At 35.3% G+C, this 16,827-nt stretch overlaps 1 long non-coding RNA gene across 1 annotated transcript; it reads left to right on the top strand.

The window, feature by feature from the left end:
• The first annotated feature begins 2,012 nt into the window (after positions 1 to 2,012).
• LOC125247976 lies at positions 2,013 to 4,792 on the top strand. The gene is made up of 5 exons (XR_007180209.1): positions 2,013 to 2,090; positions 2,214 to 2,299; positions 2,389 to 2,501; positions 4,486 to 4,560; positions 4,652 to 4,792. It is a non-coding gene; the product is annotated as an uncharacterized LOC125247976 (long non-coding RNA).
• The last annotated feature ends 12,035 nt before the right edge of the window (positions 4,793 to 16,827 follow it).

The following is a 16,827-nucleotide window of genomic DNA, read 5'->3' as shown; positions in this document are numbered from 1 at the left end:
AGCTTGTGCCAGGCCTCGGCCTAGACCTTCCATTCACCAAAGATCCTCTGAATCCAACTGGTTCTCTTTCATCAAGACAATATCAGCAAAGATTCAACGGAAGCCTCCACAGATTGCATCAGGACAGTTTTAATTCAACTTGGAGAGACATGCAAGTATCAAACTTAGTCTCATTATTTGATACACTGAGTATCCTTACCCCTTTTAAAGAAGGGCCTGTTAAAACTAAACTGATGGTTTGCTCAAGGCTGTTGATCTGCTGAATGTCCAACAATGCTGTAACTTCTTGCTTTACTGTACTCTGCTTTATCTCTCTCTCTCTTGGTAAAGTGTATGCATGTATGTGTGTGAATGTTAGAGTAGTTTAAGTGTTTAGTCTAGTTAATAAAGTCTTGTTCATGTCACACGTAAAGTTGTCCGTGTTTTACGCTCATATACTGGAGTCCCTATTCATGTCGGTCCTGACTACAGGCTTTTAGTAGATTAAGATTGTTATTTCCCCTAACCTGGAAATGAACATTTCTTAGAATTAATAAACGATTAACACTGTGTGTTCACTGGACAACAGGTTAATTGATTGTAATATTAATTTTATTACATTAAGTTAATTTTATTAACTGATTCAAATATTAATAATTAATTATAACTAGTTATGATTAATTATTCATATTTATTTTGAGCTAATTTGCTACAGGACATACAGCAGATCTTGTTCTTGCTTCTCGGGTTAAGGCTGTCTGTCACAAGAAGGCGGCGAGCTTTGCTTGCTGCACACCAACATTCGGCGTTTCACAATACCAAGTACGCAAAGTTCAGACATCCATGCAGCAGCACCTACCAGTAAGCGGAGAGCGGAGGAGAAAACCCGCGTAATTTAAAAACTATTTTATTGTGTCATGAAATGTAGTTTTAAAAGTTTTTCAGGCGAGAATGTAGTAGTTTAATCCTCAAATCTGTGGTTTATTTATAAAGATAGCGCCTATTTGAAAATTTGATCTGACGTTGTCGGAGTTGTGAGATCCAGGCGATCACCGGGCGCTCGGTGCTAATGTACCCAGCCGAGAGCAGCTGTATCTCGGCTAGTCCTTCTGACGTTCGCCGCTGGCTCAGATGTCTCTGTAGTGGTTAAAAACAATATATCATTCATCTTGTGTATAACGGGCAATCTTTGGTCTCATGAATTTATAATTTGTTCCCGGGCAAATCGTTTTTGCTAAGGGGAAAACGAAGTTTTATAACTTTATATATTTATTTAACTTTACCGTTGTAGCGCGCTGTACGTTTGACTGAATTGTTTGCTTTTATACTTTTATAATGGTTATTACTGATAATTAAAACTGACTTTTAACAAAAAGAGAAGGTTGTTTTGTCTTAATTCATTTTATTATAGGCTACATACAGTGAAGATACTCAGAGTACATATGCACATATTGCCTGAACCACATATTAATAGGTTTCATATTTTTTTAAAATAAAAACGAAAAGAGGCAGGGTTGTGTTTTATATTTTGTTTTGTTATATAGCCTACATGAAGTGAAGATAATTAATGCACGCGTTGTCTGAACCACATTTGTGTGTGGCGCCTCTTGTGCTGTCATTCCCCTTGTAGCACGCGCAAGTGACGATTCTCTGTCAACCAATCAACGTTCTGCAGAGTGTAGCTCCACCCTTTTGGTACGGTACTGTTGTGCTTGGTACCCCAACGAAAGGGTCTCAAAAAAGTGGTACGGTACGGTTCAGAATTAAGGTACCATTCACAACTTTTGACAATGGAAACGGCAAAAATTGTGTACCGTACCGTACCGAACCGTATTGAAAATTCAATAAAATCTGTAAATGGTTAATCAGATACGGTTAATTACTTCACGATTTGTTTACTTAAATTCTTTGTAATGACAATGAACCAGCCAAATCAATGATTTAGAGTTGTTTATAACAAAATATTTTCGTTTGCCGCCACTTACTGGTTTAACGTTAACGTCGTGTGAGTCTATTCATTCCTATAAATCTAACATACTTTTTTATTTTCAGCAGCTGGAGGAGAGACAGCCTGTGCAGCAACAACAAGACAACAATGATTATAAGCAGGGGTGGGTATTAAATTAGTTTCTGACTTATTCAGTACCAATAGGACTAATGGTGCTGCTATCGGTATGTATGTAACGTTCAGTCATTAATTAATTAGTCTTTATATACAACCACATATCATTCAGATAATCTCCAGGTGGACTGCACGGGTCCAGGATCAAGAGATCATTCATCATGCAGACCATGTTCCAGGAGAAGCAGTGTATCCTGGGTGAACAAATATGCCTCTTTTTATCCAATATCACTTAGGTAAGACTAAATGGATTTAAAGTGATTTCAATCATGGGTCATGTGTTTCAGGTCTGCTTGATCATGTTGTTGTCCTGGATGTGAGAACATGGTCAAAAGGTGTGTCAATCAGCATCCAGACATAAAAGCCGCCTTCTCGTTAAAAGGCTCAGGAGGACAAACAGGTAATTCACAGGGTTGAATTTCACAATTCAATTACTCACAGAGACAAAGAGATGTTAATAATTCTGAATTTGAGAGGTCAGCAATTTTACTATTTGATACATTAACACTTTTTATTTAATTCAGAATGAAATCATTGTGATTGATGAATCTGAATATAGTTGATGTGTACATTTATTTAGAAATCGGATTTGATATTTTAAAATGCACTGTCTGTGCAAAATTACAGACTTTCCCGCTGTTGGTGCATATTAAATCATCATCATGTCATTGCTTCTTTTCTGTTTCAAAAAGCAGACTTTATATTTATCATTCCAGGTCCTGATTAGGAGACGCAGAGAACATGAAGCTATGTGCCGTGCTGCTTATATTTATCAAGCAGTAAAAATGCTTAAAACTAAACAGAAGCATTTTGAAATTTTATGACAACAGTCATTTATTACACTGCATTCATTCAACAGTGGTTAGTTTTGTATGTCACTGCATCATTTCTACATCATTCCACATGCTTTACACTTTCAAATTTCAGTTTTTAATCTGATCAAGTGTTTACATATCCTATCGAACAGATTAGAAAAGGTTTAAACCACCCCTTACAATCAGAATGAAAATTTAAAATCTGATTTGGCAAATTTATTCTGAATGACATGGTTGTATGTGACTTAAAGGGATAGTTCACCCAAAAATGATCAAATACAATCCAAAATCTCCTTCCACTCATCATCTCATCCGCAAGCTTCTTGTTTTGGGCGTTGAAAGGGGGATTTTTACTGCTTGATAAATATAAACAGCATGGCACAAAGCTTAATGTGTCAGTTTAGTCCAAATTTTCTGAATAGACTTGTTCGCTAAATGCAATATACAGTTTGAGTTTAGACTTATTCACATATAAACATTAATTAGCGAACATAAATGAAAGCTCAACTGTACTTGTTTGTATATGCATTTGTGTATTACATTTGTTCATTATATAAAGTGATCAAGTTCATTCAGAAAATCTGGACTAAACCTCTCAATTCATTAGATTAGATTTACGATCTATATGAACATTTGTTTTAAACATCAAAGTGGCAATTGTGTAAACTGTCAATGGAGGGACAGAAAGCTCTCAGATTTCATTAAATTATCTTTATTTGTGTTTTGAAGATGAACGAAAGTCTTGACAGGTTTGGAACGACATGAATTCATGTCATGATAAAAACAAATAATCTTGTAACTTACAATATATACATGATATTTTAATAATTTCAAAATACTATCAAAAAAATATATATATATACTCAATAATCGCAATTCATTTAAGCTACATGAAATATGCCCTTACTGTATTTTTTCTTAAAATATTTTTTTTGTGTACAGAAAGATTTTTTTGAGGAGGCTGCAACAATGACTAAAGCCAGGGACACACTTAACAACTGTAAGGCTGATTATAAATGCAATTTGATACTTTCAACTGATCTTGCCCAAACACGTTGAGCCAGAGCCAGTTGCGTTCAGTCTGTTTATAATCTGTAAGTATTTAAATCCACTTAAGTCGATGGATGGGTGTGTCGATTTCAGTCTTAGAATGTTTCAGCTAGTCGTTCAGTGTGTCCCCAGCTCATAAGTGTGTCAGTGCCACTTGATCTTTGATCATTCTAATATGCTGAATTGATGCTCGGATATTTCTTTTAAAATGTGTTGCTTCATATTGTTGTGTTCTTGAGCATCAAATCATCATATTAGAATGATTTCTGAAGGATCATGTGACACTGAAGACTGGCGTAATGATGCTGAAAATTCAGCTTTGATCACAGGAATAACTTACTTTTAAAAATAGATTAAAGTAGAATACAGTTAATAGGAAAACTATTTTAGAATATTAAAGTAAATCTACTTCACAATATTATTATTTTACTTTATTTTTTCATCAAATGCAGCCTTGGTAGAAGAGACTGCTTTCAAAAGTAAAAATGCAACTTCTAACAATGTAATTCAACCTTTCAGCTGCCAGAGGAGGATGATGATGGCAGTGGTGACCGAGGTGACTGTGCAGCTCAGGATGAAGAAGAGGAGGAACATGTAAGTTAAACATGCTTTCCTCATACCTTTCTAACAAACAATAAACCTGACTACAATAACTACTACAATAAATATTTTTTTTATCTTCCAGTTTGCAAAAATCCAAAGTGAATATATAGAGACCATCCTCCTATCCTTGCCTCAGAAGAACCTGAGAAAGACCCTCTTCCTCTTCTCTCACAGCTCTCCATCATCTACCTCTATACAACACTGTTGGCAAGAGTGTTATACACAGCTGAGGACACGGTAATGAGAGATCTCAAATTCTTCCTGAGAAAGTCTGCATGCTCATTTTCTTGAACAAAAACTGTATATGTATTTTTAGGTGGGCCAAACTATTATTTGAAGAAATGCTAAAAAAAATCTTTATATTGTTCTTTATATATATCTTTTATTATTTTTGAATGTCATCTTCTGGATTTTTTTAGCTTTTGAGAAGCGCAAGGACTGTATATCTTTGGTAATTGTGATATTGTCTGGCAGAAAAGCAGTATTACAGCACATTACCTCACTTAAATGGATTTAAAGTGATTTCAATCATGGGTCATGTGTTTCAGGTCTGCTTGATCATGTTGTTGTCCTGGATGTGAGAACATGGTCAAAAGGTGTGTCAATCAGCATCCAGCCATAAAAGCAGCCTTCTCGTTAAAAGGCTCAGGAGGACAAACAGGTAATTCACAGGGTTGAATTTCACAATTCAATTACTCACAGAGACAAAGAGATGTTAATAATTCTGAATTCGAGAGGTCAGCAATTTTACTATTTGATACATTAACACTTTTTATTTAATTCAGAATGAAATCATTGTGATTGATGAATCTGAATATAGGTGATGTGTACATTTATTTAGAAATTGGATTTGATATTTTAAAATGCACTGTCTGTGCAAAATTACAGACTTTCCCGCTGTTGGTGCATATTAAATCATCATCCTGTCACATTACCTCAGTATATTTGTAGCAGCTGTCTCATATAGGACACTTAGGAAATGGTTTAAAATATATTTTTTTGCAACTAAAGTAATAAATATCTGCTGAATCTTTTTCATATCTTTGTCATTTTTGTGCCAAATTATGGATAGTAGTAATCATAAGAGTATCTATAAATATAATTGATAAAATCATTATTTAACTATACCCATCTAATGATAAAACACTGTCAATTAAAAGAATAAAACATATTAATCACTGGTTACATTTATTTATTGATTGTATTGTTTGATCTATGAATGTGTTCAATTTTCTGTACTCATAACTTGATAACACTTTACATGGTTAAAACATGGTTACATGGTAATGTTCAAATGTATTGGGTTAGTAATTGTACAAAGTAACAATGCTGATGATTTCATGGATGCAGTGTGTTTCTAGCCATTTTCTATCAGAATTTAATGAGGGTTTCTATTGGTTTCCACTACATTTTGATCTGCAAATGTAATAACCAAAGCAATACAATTCCCTATAACAATTAGAATTTATAAGGTTTTATAGCAGAAAATGAAGTGTTTATCAGTTCTGCATGGATTTCAAGGTCATGGACAGAGCACATCTCCATTCCCCGGAGTGAAGGTGACGCTACGTCGCTGGAACGTTATTCGGGACGTCGTTGCAACTAATATGAGCCGATCCAGTTACGTTTTTACAACGTGCCAGTTTGGTAGTTGAGACGTTACTGTCACGTTCCAGCGACGTACCGCTATAACGTCGCCACGACGAATATGGGAATCACAAAGTTACGTCCTTAGAACGTTATTTGGTACGTCGCTACAACGAATATGGTCCAGTCCAGTTACGTCGTCACAACGTAACTGTGTTAGCTGGGATATTTTTAAAACATTAAACTCACGACAATATTATGCATCTCGATTTTATATCCCCCATTAAAGTATATATTGGGAGTTTTTTTTTTTTAAAGAATAAATTATATAAATAATGTTCGTGGTACGTAATACGATCGGGGGAATTTATGAATGAGCTGCGTAGCCTTTACTGTATGACAGCTGGTAATATAATCCACCTGCCGGTAAATTCAAGCAACGGTCTGAGCGCCCGTACAAGCTACAAACCAGTAGAAAATAATTTCTTTGTAGATTATACAAAAGCAACTTGGAAAACAGAAAAGGTAAGAAGCGATATTTTTAAATATATTTCAAAATATACAAAAAATGGCTAAAAATATATATTCGCTATAAATATATTTTCACATATAAATATATTTTCTAAAAATATATTTTTTGGCCATTTTTTGTATATTTTTAAAAAATATATTTTCAAATATATTTATATAAATATATTTTTCTAAAATGTATTTTTTGGCAATTTTTTGTATATTTTAAAAAAATATATTTTCAAAATATATTTTACAAAAGCATTTAAAAATATATTTTGCCCTACATATATTTCAACCCAAGAAATACATTCACATGTCACATTTGAAAAACTTTTATTTGTTGTCTATAACACGTGAACATTTGAATAATAATCAGCAAGGTACATACTTTACAATGTTCAAAAAATTACAATATTCAAACAAATATAACTTTTGCTTTCAAGAAGTCTCAGTTTCCCCACGTCAAAGCCTCTTTGGACACATTTGGAAATCTCTTCTTGACTGTGAGACAAAAATCAGTTATTTTTTTTACTTAATGTTTCTAGTAAATTTTCCTTTCACTAAGTATTAACTTACCGTATATATGGCTGCCATGGTTTCCTCATCAAAGGCACTTCTTCTCTGTCTCTACCACTGTACTCATACAAAAGACAAAACACAATAACTGAACATCAGTACAGGTACAGAGGGCATGCACTTTGTCCTCTAACTAGTTTTGGATTTCCTGATATTTTTGTTTACACTGGAACTAAAACAATTACAGGTATACTGGATTTTAAAGATATTTAATGGGCATATTATTAGACAGTACAGTAAAGGCTGGAATACACTACACGATTTTTAAAATCTGAACAGATTTTTAAAACACTAGGCATCATACACTTGCCGACTTTGTAAATGGTTACAGAGAAAAGCTGGGCATCATACACTACCAGACTTTACAATCGTTCGGAACACAAACAGAAACATGCGCCTGGTTCCTAGGAGACGCATGACAGACAGGCGAAAAATGCAGGAGATGAGATGACCCTCAGTAGTAGAAGATGCGAGGCAAATGCGTTTGGAGATAGACGGGGTGGGTAGACACAGTCAGTATGGACAGATTACAACAGCAGTTAGAGGTAAATTGTGTAGTTTTATGATTATCCAAGTTGTTACCTTTAATATAATTAATTATTAGTCGCTGTGTACATTTAATGTAATATAATCAATAATTCGTAGCTTCTGACATTTTAATCCAGCTACATATCCAGGCGTAAATGTATAATGGATAGTGATGAATACATATTTAATAATGAATGAACCACAGAATGTGGTTTGCTAACTCTCTCAAGACAAAGCTAGTAGTACAGTACTTACGAAAGCAATTTTTTCTATCATGGTGGAGCTCCACTTATTCTTCAGTGATTTTTTTTTTTCTGTATTATGAGAAAGAATTTCCGTATTTTTCACCCTGGAGCGACATGAGCTGTATTGACCCGACTGTGTGACGAAACTGCCGCAAACAATTACTAAAACGGCAGATTCTGCATTTTCTCTTTTAATTCATGAATGTCATTTGCGATCTCGCGGGCGCGGCTCCATCTAGCGGCTGTAAGCGGTATATTTTAGGGTCTCAACATGATTACTCGTCAAGCGCCAAGATTGTGATTCGTGCGCTGAATGAGGTAAGTTTTTCCTTATTTTTCCTTTTACACTTATTACCTTATTTTGTACAGTAGTCTCATATTTTTTGTCTCGATCTTTGTGACTTTGCACCCTTGATTTGCATTGGGTAGCGTATGACTGTACCGTGCATAGGCGCCGATTTATGTTTCTGCCGGTGGGTGCCCAGTGCATTTTCGACCCAAAAGCACATTATTTTCACGAGTGTTGTCGAGAGTCGTGCTCTCGCTGATATCTGATGCAAGGAGAGTTTGAGCGCGCGCATGTATCTGATCCATGATATGATCGAGAACAGAGCCATTTATGCTCGCGCATTACTTGAATGCGCTCTCGACGTTTGCCATTAAAATGTCGCCATACAACAGCCTTAAATAAACTATAAAAAGGGTAAAGATTGTGTCTGAATGCTCCAATCGATTTTTATTGGTTAAATCAATGGAGAATATCTCGTATTTTTCCACGGGATCGGCGCCTATGGTACCATGTACTGTATTAGCAACAACACATATAGTACGTTACACTGATATGTGTTCTAAAATCGGCTCAAAATATCAAACATGTTTGATATCCTCCGACTGGATGGAATCAAAATCTGAAGCTAAAAAATCGGAGTCTATGACCATGATATACTACGCGATTTTCCATGGAATCTGTCGGCTCAAATCTGCAGACTGGCTCTAACTTTTGTCAACTAGAGTCAACTTGTTCAGACTGTAAATCGGGGGGAAAATTGGGGCAAAAATCGTGTAGTGTATTCCAGCCTTAAAGAAACTGATGATTGAGGAGAGGTCGAATTAGCCTTTCTTTACACTTCTGCATTGCATTTTCACTTTTACAAATGAAGGGATAGTGGAATATCACAAAGTCACTCAGTTAAGCTAACTTAACAAAGGGATACTTACCCTCATGCTGTTCCAGTTGATTATGACATTCGCTTTTTCTGTGGAATACAAACAGAGATATTTAGAAAAATAATCCATCTCTGTGTGTTCACGCAAGAAGGTCAAAAACCAAAGTGAACATGGCGGTAATCCACATGACCTCAGTTGATTAATCAACTTCTTCTGAAGTGAAACAATAGGTGTGTTTTTGGAAAATACTGTTATGTTAAATTTGTTACATTACAGATTTGCCAACTGTCAAATATGGGCTCAAAGTCAACATGTTGTAATTTGTGATGTGTTTTAAAGCTTGAGGAATCATTTGGATGTACAGACTTTAAAATATTAGTATTTTTCTAACACACACCTAGTGTTTCACTTCAACTAGGGTCATGTTGACTATTTCATGTTTATTACTGTGAAGCTGTTTTGTATAAAGTGCCACAGAAATGAAGATGACTTGACTATGAACATTATCCTGTACCTGTGACTTGTGGTTCTCCAGCACAATCGTTGGGCTGGTGGGGCGGACAGCAAGTGGACAAGCGTCTTGACAGATGGGTTTGGACCCGCACCTGTTCCAGACAGAAACAGATATTAACACAAGTGCAGAGAACATATCAATTCATAAATTACACAAATAAAATAATATAATTTGCTTAACAGTGCTTAATTTAAAAAAAAAATCTACTTCTTAAAGTGTCTCATCATTCTCACCTTGTTGCTGTTGCACAAACCGTCTCTGCTTCTGCTACTGAAAATAAAAAGTAGATTTTTTTACAGTAATGAATGACACATAACCTGTAAGTCGTGACAAATAAGCATCTTCTGTTACAAGCAACTTACTGAATCACTGGCTCAACTGGATAATCGAAAACAGCTTGTCATTCAGCAGAAAGTGAATAAAAATTATATTATAGTAAGGCTATATTAATAATGATAATAATAATAGTAGAAAAATTGAGCGTATGAAATGCCATTAATGCCAAACCAGCATATGCCTGAACTTTAATAACAAGCAAATAACGTGTAGTAAAACATTAAATTTAGCAAAAAAAAAAAAAAAAAAAACTTACGTTACAGGCTCCACTATCAGTGACAGGAGCATCATAGATCGACAACAGGGGCACGTTCAAGCTCACACCGGTGCACAACGTTTTGCTACGTTTTCCGGGTTGAACGACACGTTTCCTGGAAACGGTGTGCAACGGGTTTGAGATACGTTTTCTCTTGTTTGGTGGCCGTGTCAGAAATGTCAGCCCAATCAGCGGCAACCTGTATATAAACCACGCGGTATTAAAGAGACAGCTTGCACACTGGGTATTAATGTAACATAAAAATACTTTACTTATATATTTTGCTGTTGTATTGTGAAGTTACACTTTAATAAACTTTTCTATACTCCTCTGATTATATAATGATAAATATTACAATATCAAAGCACAACAACAGTGATCAGCGATAATGATAAGCCTATTAAACAATAAAATAATATAGATCATAACACAGTCTTGGAGGTAAGAAGTGGATTATCCTTCACCTGAAATGTTTGTCTTTTCATCCTGAAATGCGAGCCAAGTGTTGTATCAAAATAATTAGAAGATTCCACAAATCCCTTCACTCGATTGGGATGTTCTCTTTTATTCTGGACGGCAAGGGCAGTGGCTGTAACATCGAGGGAACTTTGCAGTATTACACATGTATTTATATCGACTTAATCAGGCTCCGAAAATTCTTCAAAAAAGAACACAAAGATTGGCCTTCTCAGGTGCCATAGTTGCAACGCTTGCGTCATCACAACAGGGTGTTCAACGCGCCACCGTTTCCGTTTAAAAAATGTTTTGCAATGTTTTGTCGGGGCTGAACGCAGCCCAGCAGGCAGCACGGTCTCCCAAACACTCTACAGCTGAAATGTAAAAAAAAATATTAAACATTTTTTGTGTAACGTTAGTTTTCACTAGTGTCCAAATTAAAAACAACTAACTTTAAAACGGAAATCTGAAAATATCAAATGCGTCTCATGTGAGCAAATAAACAAACGGGGCATTAAATTGACAAATAAAGTTAAAAAAAAAAACGTGACAATAAAACATTATACATTCAAAGTAGCAATGAACATTACATATGTGAAAAATGACGACTAAAAATAAAGTTATAACGTTAGCTCTTACCTTTTACTCCGAGAACTTCCGGTTGACTGACGACCGTTACAGTTCAAAATGACGCGCATGCGCAGTACTCCAAAAGTCCGAGAGCGCTGCTAATGGTTTCCCATTCAAATTACGTCACAGTTAACATCGTACATCTAGCGATTTTATTAATCTATTTATTTGTATTTGATGTAGATCTAAACGCTATATTACACTGACAATAAATTACAATTAAATTAAATTAATTAATAAGTAATAGACTAAAACACACATTTGTGAGGTGCCATGAGCACTATTACACAGATCTGTATTTTTTGGGAAGATATGTGAACAAAGTGTCAATGTGGAAAATATGTGGAAATTCATGTTTTTCTGTAAGTGTTTAAAATTCTTCAAACATAATGGATAGTTTTGTTCGCAAGACTTTCTTCCACGCACATTTGCGTTGTCAACTGTAAGATTGGAAATGTATTTTCTTGCGCCCTGAAATATATTTTTATATATAAATATATTTTCCCTGCCCCTGAAATACATGTTTAAATATATTTTAAGTATATGAAGGTTGAAACAAAATATATTTTCAGTTTCAAAAATATATTTCATTGAACTTCACTGTTTGTAACATATATTTACCATATATTTAAAATATATTTTGGCCAGATAAAATATATGTTTTTACCGTATGGGTAGCCGTAGACGCATAGCGGAACTAACTTTACCCCGCGTCACGTGATTTCCGATTCTTGTGAAAAAGGCCTATTGCATAGGTTCCGCCAGAAGTGGGCACTCGTCCAACGTAAGCAATGACGTACATCCGAGTCAACGAGACTGAGGGAAGTTAGCAAGGGAAGGGCATTTAAAAAACGAACTAGAACGCAGCCCTAGAACGTGCTCTCGAGAAGAGGGAGAACTGAATCCTCCATTTTGTGAACGGTGTCAGAGCAGAGCTGTCGCAGATTAATGTGCTTAAACATCGCACTTTGGGACCAGATATTTATAAAAGCATCATTTAATACGGATTTGGTGAGTATTTAATGTTTTTTTTGTATGCTTTTGGTCAAAGTTGAGACAAACGCTAATCTACGGAGCCCCGCACGTCACCTATAGGAGAAAAAAAACAATCCGTGCCGACGGTTTTACAATCCGTCCCCTCAGTTTATAAACTGTACCCACGAATTCTTAAACTGTTCCCTCGGTTTAACAAATCGTGCCCACGGATTAATAAACCGTACCCACGAATTTTCAATCCGTGCGAAACAAAAATCTTCTTCTTAAAAAATCTTCTTAAATCTTCAGGCCCACATACCGCATGGAATGACGGCGAAGACTCAACTGCCAGAAGTCAGCCACAACCGGACCAGATGTGGGCCACATCTCAAAAATGGAGAATTTTAGTTCACAATCCATCTCAGCACATTAGTGGATTATTCCATAAAGGTAATTATATTCTCAGCGTCGTGGCTGACTCATGGCTAAACTACAGTTGTTTCCTTCTAGGTAACAGTTTATAATGTTGTCATTAGTATGCATGATTTGTGCAGTCGTCTGTAACTCAATGACAGATACTTTGTGTAACAGCAGAGCAACCTTCAGCTGTCGTCTACAATGAGTTCAGCTCGTCGTGCTCTTCCTTTGTACCTTGAGATGTAACAGCTGACAGGCCTATATACATTTCTTTATAACTTTCATGCCTATTTGTTAAGCAACAAAAAACTGCTGGGAAAGATCAGCTCTACAGCAAAATATAGATGGGCAAACAAGGAGGATGAGGAAGAAAAACAGGATGAAGAGGAAAATGAGGATGAAGAAAACTAAAGATATAGATATTTTTCTGTTAGCTTTTTTTTAAGTTTGTGAGAGCTATTTTTGTTAAATTTGGATTGCTAATATAGCAGAGGTATTTTTTTAGTTATTTATTAGTTATTTATTTTTCTAATACAGAAGAGACATTATTTCTATCATTATTTCATTCGTTATTTTTTAAACTTGTCATAATAAAACATGTTGAGTAACCTCTGAGAAGCCTATCTGAATTTGTGTCTTTGGTTATAGATAGTATTTTGTAATATAACAATTTTCTATCCAGACAGAGAAGGCATCTTTGAGTAAACTTCGAGTATCATTTGAGTATCTCATTGCCGGGCTGAGTGTCCTGGTATTCGGTAATCAAAATATGGTCACCCTAAGATAAATATAAAACAAAGACAAAACTGATAAATACAGATTAATACTTGTATAAATATAAATAATTCAGATACATACAGAATGTCATTACACATTCAACTGTTCTCACAGAACTGAATACACCGTTGAACCTCTAACAGAGGATTCTTGAAGTGGAGAATTCAGATCAACAGTTTAAAGACAAGATCTTAATTTTTTTTTCTCTTGCTCGATGGCCTCCGTCCCTGTCTGTGGCAAGCTGCAGCCATCTTTAAACCCAATGTTCAGTTTCTTGGTCGGGTGCAGTAGCAGTTAAGCGGTTTCTTCTGACAGCAGCTTCAATGACAAACAGAAACCAACAGTAAGGTAACTATTATTTATTATAAATCTAACATTTATAGGGTAAAATTTTTAGCTGGCACCAAACAACATGAATAAATCAGTTATTTTCAGAAAACCTTGGCATTAATTACAGTTTTTAAAAGAGGTGTCTTTAAATGCAGCCTTGATTTAAAGCATTGCCATTGATTCTCCTCCAGTTAGTCTGACGGGTCAAGGTGTTTGAAAGAAGGAAGCTGAGAATCTGCCAAACAGTTTGTTTTGTTGTTGTGCCTCCCCTCAAGGCTAAGGTGTTAATCTGTAAAAATGAATTTATGCACAAATAAAGAAACAAGAGTCAAATCTCATCTTTGAGTATAACATAGAAAAACTGTGTGGGCTTTTTCCTGTCAAAATAATCAGAGGAACTAATTCTCAATCAGCAATCTCATTGGCTAGCGCTCACTATCACCATATCCACATTTTGATTCCAGCAAATCAGTTACTTTTCTGACCTTTGTTTCATTTACAGATCTTTTTATCTCATCACCTGCTTTTAATTAGTTATCAAATACACTGCTGAACAATAACCACTAATATCTATAATTTATTATATTTTATCTTATTTATCTATAATAATATTTATATATAACATTGACACAACATATGATCACAAAATGATCACAAAATAAGGCAGAAAATATACAGTACTTTTTAAAAAGTTTAGAAACACAGAAACATAATTTTAGAAAGAAGTCTCTTCTGCTTTATTTAACCCTCTGGGGTTCTTCATTTAGGAGTCACACTCAGGACCTTCACGGTCAAAAGTGACCGGACCCCTGAAATCAAATATTTTTTTCCCCCAGTAAAATCAATGTAATATATTTTTATTCAATAATATTTTTCTTTCGAATTTTGAGAGAATTTTATCGTAATAATGAATATTTATGCAATAATTATGATCTATTTTTCCACATTGAAAATAATAATAAAAAAAATGATACGTAATTTTCATTATTTTTCAGCTATTTTTCAATTCATGCTGTATTTCAGGTTAAAATAGAGACTAGGCTTTTAAAATAATTATTTTTTAAGTCAGATTGGTACCACCTGGTGAGAGTAGTGAGCAATAATTTCATGCAATACCATAGTTAACCACTAGATTGATGTACAGCTCTCTATAGAAAGGCTTGTGAATTCCCTAGTTGTTTTTGCACATATTTTCTCCTTTTTTTAGGTTGTTGATTTGAATATATATTTAGAGATTATCAAAGACTACTTTTGTCAAGTTTTTTGTTTGTTTGTTTGGTTTAAATGGTGATTTGAAGTGCCAGTTTTACTTTATAATACATGTGTATGCGTGTGTGCGCGCACGTGCCTGTGTGTTCAAGAGAGAAATAGTGTGAGACTTTTGCATTTTGGATCCAATGTCTCCCACTTTTTAATTTGTTTTATTTTATTATTTTATTTTATTCCACATATCTCAATTTTCCCTGTTACGGTCTCATGTTTCTCTCTCTGTGCGTGTGTGTGTGTGTGTGTGTGTGTGTGTGTGTGTGTGTAACCTACAGGTTTTCTTTTCTTACTGGCTAAATGTTTTGTGCCCAATATTAGATTGTTTTAAAATATATGAATACATTTCTCTCTGGTTTTGTTTGGCAGCTGTAGTACCTTTATGGTTATTAGAAGAGCAGAAATTATAATCACAAATTTAAAAATTAAAATAAATATGCACAGACTAAATTTTAATTGTAAGATGAATCTAAACTCAGTAATTGGCCCAAAGTATATTGAATTTACCCCATTACAATAGTCCATTAAAAATACACTTACTTGTAGGGTTAAAATTGTATATAAGGCACATTTAGAGTCCAACATCAAATATTTTAGCGAAATGTTTATTTTAGAATAATTGCGCTTCTATTGCATCCCGTCTGTTCAGCAGAGCTCGTTCACTGTGAAGTTTAGCAGAAAAATGTAAATATTTGCATGACTTTCTAACATTTACAGAACCGAGCGCGCTTGTGTGGCAGCGACCCGGGTTTGAATCCATGGTTGTACATATATCTGTTCCCAATGTCTCTCTGGTCTCTAGATAAGTGAGCTTTACTGGTATACTAGGGGGTGTCTGTAAAATACCAGTAAAAGGCAAAATCCTAAGCTGTGCCATTATTTTTAAAGATCACTTTATTGTATTAGAAGCACACAATAATGATGCCATTAACACACTTCAAGTTTACAATTAATACAACCTGAACTTCAGCACTGCTTTTGGACAACTAAAATTAGTTGATCCACTTGAACAGACTTTAAGTATAACAATTTACAGTGTGCCACAAATACATTTAGTTACACTAAATTACATTTGAATAAATGGTGCTTAAGTGTACTATTTTTTCATTAAGGAAGGAATGATTAAAGCCAGCTTCCAGGCAAGTACAAGGTTTGCCATGACGCTTGTCTGAAACATGGTGGTCTGGCCTGGAAGAACGGAGTCCAAATGTGAGCCTCCAGCACATCCTGTCAGGCTGCTAGGTGGGGCTCGCACAAGGCCGCTATCAGTGGGACGCGATAATGTTCTGAGTAGGTTGGAGGCACACAAACATTTCACAAGTAGAGGACAGCTGCCATCAGTGTCATCATGCAGGGGTGGAAGGGAGACGCTCCAGGGTTAAAGCTGTAAACCATCCCCGGGGTCCCAGTCTGATAACCCTTCAGCTGAGCTATAGGCCGTGGCCATAGGCTATAGCTGCCGAAGCAGGGGAACCTGGCCAATAATGAGAGCATGATATTAAGGTCAAGAGGAGGCAAGAAGGCCTGAATCTATCAAAAATCAAAAATCAAAATCAATCTATCAAAAATCTCTTTTCCATCTCTTTACACTCATCAAGGTTTGACACAAACAATTTTACTGTCACTCATGTCAGAGCTTTATATGTTTTTCAAGCAATGTCATTTCCATTTTGTACCTGTTGTTTGTC

Source organism: Megalobrama amblycephala, linkage group LG15, assembly GCF_018812025.1.
Source record: "Megalobrama amblycephala isolate DHTTF-2021 linkage group LG15, ASM1881202v1, whole genome shotgun sequence".
In the NCBI taxonomy this organism is placed as follows: Eukaryota; Metazoa; Chordata; class Actinopteri; order Cypriniformes; family Xenocyprididae; genus Megalobrama; species Megalobrama amblycephala.
This window is presented reverse-complemented; position numbering and strand designations above follow the sequence as displayed.